General features: G+C 43.8%; 1 pseudogene; it reads left to right on the top strand.

Annotated features, from left to right (window-relative positions):
* The first annotated feature begins 2,566 nt into the window (after positions 1-2,566).
* Positions 2,567-2,684, top strand: LOC126089707 (5S ribosomal RNA; annotated as a pseudogene).
* Positions 2,685-2,990: the final 306 nt, after the last annotated feature.

Here is a 2,990-nt window from a genome sequence, read left to right as displayed (position 1 = left end):
CCTAAAAACCATTGTTTAGTATTTTTTACTTCTACATATATTACACTGTGTTAATGCGACGATGAGAATATATTTCAAGATATTCTAAAGTGTCCAAATCACTGCCTTTGGGTTAAAAATGTATGATGTTTAAAATACTCTCCCAAGGACGTAACTGGTGGAAATTCACCCTTAAATGACAGTCCAAAGCACTGCTCGTACTTACATAATTGTGCTCCCTGAATCTTGCTTCGAAGTCCTATACCGATGCCTCTCCTTTTCTTGTTTTCTGATCACAGCTTCTTGAGATCCCTTGTGGAAATGGAAGTGAGCGTACGGCATTGTGGGCCGGGAGCCCCCATTCGGGGGCGTTCGGCCGCCGAGGATAAGTACCTATTCCATTGGACGCCACATTCGACGACTTGTGCGTAGGAGATAGGGATGAAATGATGATGAGGGCAACACAACACCCAGTCCCTTAGCGGAGAAAATCTCCTACCCCAGCCGGGAACAGAACCCTGTCCCCTTGGTGAGGCATTCCGCCACGCCGACTACTTTGCTAACAGGGATGGACAGATCTCTTGTGAAGAGTCACGACAAAAGTTTGGTAGTGGCGTGGTACAATCTGTTGTGGGTGAATTCGTTTCTGACTAATAATCTGTCCAGTTCATGTGAAATAATAATGTATGATAGAAGTGTTCAGATAAACCTTATTACACCTACACAAGATTTTAATAATTCCACATGGAACATTTTATCATAAAATTGGAAGCTGATTACTCTGTTTTAATGAAGTAATGCTCGTTCAGTTATATCAGCATTTATTACTGGTTGTGATGTGAACTGCTGCTTGGCTGTGTTGGTGGGTATTCAAAATCTCCTTGCAATTAATGTTCATTTATCAATAAGAATAGTGTTCGTCAGTGAAATGCAATATCAATGCAGTCCCCTAGAACTACTTAAACCTAACTAACCTAAGGATATCACACACATCCATGCCCAAGGCAGGATTCTATCCTGCGACCATAGCATCAGGTGAGGTCCAAATAATAAATAACCGCAGCAAATTACTCAAATTTTTATGATTTAATCTCTAGGCTTTTATTCAGAAAACCTCTCCCCCCGTTTTAAAAAACCTGGTTCATTATTGAGAAATATTCCTAAAACCTGTTTCTTGGTTACCAGAACCCAGCCGTGGATCCCGAGACGACAGTGCGCAGTATATGGACCAAACTGAAGCGCCTAGAGCCGCTCGGCCACCGCGGCCGGCAAATAGAGTTTTGCGACCGAATAACAGGAGGCCTAAGGACAACGATAGGACACAGCGATGGAAGAATACGGTTTCCCTACCCTTCATCAAAAAAGTACTGGATCAAATCGGCAAGATTTTAAGGAAACATAATGCCACACAACAGTTGTTAATTTAACCTTTGAAACCACTGGTGTATTGGCATTTGTTGAAAATAACACTCTTATACTCTCATTCCATTAGCAAATTCCGTGTAACAGTTTGTATGTGTAATGGGACCTATTACGTCGCCTGATACAGAGTTATACGTGTCGAAGTCGGCTAATTTAGAACCTCTGCATCTTGGAAACCGATAAAGATATAAAGAAAATTTTCATGGTTGTTTGAGGTCGGGATCACAGGAATATATCGCAAAAATTTCAACCACTTGCTGTGCATAGCCATCTTGGAAACCTCTGCTGGGTTTTGGTCGCTGGTGACCGTGAAAATACTGTAAGTAAACTTTTTGTGTGATTTACCGAGGAATCACCCATGAACTACTGATACCTCTGTAAGTCCAGTGAAGCCCACCGTAGGCTACATCAAATGCAAAAGGAACCAACCGGTTTGCTCCACCTGCCTAAGGAGGAAGAAGTGTGTAATATTCATACTTTGACCCTATACTGTAGGATAGTGACACTAAGATAATCCTTCTGTTGGGTTCACAAGTGGTCCCTAGCCCAAGGCTATCGAAAACATTCGACCCTGCCTTTTTGTCACCAACAGAACACGAGGTACGAGCAACAGAAAGTACTGTTCTTATGCGCGGCATTTTGAAATATATTTAGCACCCATGCTGTCGCATGCATACCGATTAGTGGAACCCGGTATTCACCTATTGCGTAGTTTGGTAGAGGTATCTTTAACGTAGTTTCTCTCACCTTTTCAGTTGCTACCTGTCGACCTCGGTTCGGTAACGTGGTGCTGTGCTGTGCTCTGGGACTTCGGTAAGTGAGGATGTATGTTCAGATCATCTGTAGTAGTGTAGATAGAGCCATCAGGCTTTTTAATATCTCATATCTTTAACTCAGTTCTTTCTCCTACCGTACCTTAGCGATGGGAGAGTGCCTTGACTGATCTATACACTTCACCGCAGTCTCTTATCAGAAGATTGCTGAATGTGTCCTTTATGCTCAAGTTATAATGTTATTTCATTTCGCGAGATTCGCGTTGCTTGTGCCATGTGAGATGGTGATAGCAACCAAGTGATTCTTATGTAGTATACTGCGCCTCTAGCTTTATTTCAGATTCTCTTACTGTTGTTGCCTCTTTTAATAACTTTCCGTGTGAGTGCAATTTGCCAATGGCCTTGCCGCAGTGGTAATACCGGTTCCCGTCAGATCACCGAAGTTAAGCGCTGTCGGGCTGGGCTAGCACTTCGATGAGTGACCATCTGGCCTGCCGAGCGCTGTTGGCAAGCGGAATGCATCAGCCCGTGTGAAGATCTACTTGACTGAGAAGTAGCGGTTCCGCTATCGTAAACTGACATAAAAGTACAGTCGGGAGAGCGGTGTGCTGACCACATGCCCCTCCATATCCGCATCCAGTGACTCCTGCGGCTGAGGGTGACACGGCGACCGGTCGGTGCCGTTGGGCCTTCCAAGGCCTGTTTGGATGGAGAGAGAGAGTGAGTGCAATTGTATTGTACTCGAATATCTTCTGTGAATTCTGTGATATATACTGTGCTCGTTATATGTGCTAGACCACATGAATTCACGCTAAG

Source organism: Schistocerca cancellata, chromosome 6, assembly GCF_023864275.1.
Source record: "Schistocerca cancellata isolate TAMUIC-IGC-003103 chromosome 6, iqSchCanc2.1, whole genome shotgun sequence".
NCBI lineage: Eukaryota > Metazoa > Arthropoda > Insecta > Orthoptera > Acrididae > Schistocerca > Schistocerca cancellata.
Note: the sequence above shows the minus strand (reverse complement) of the source record. Positions and strands in the feature narration are given on the sequence as shown.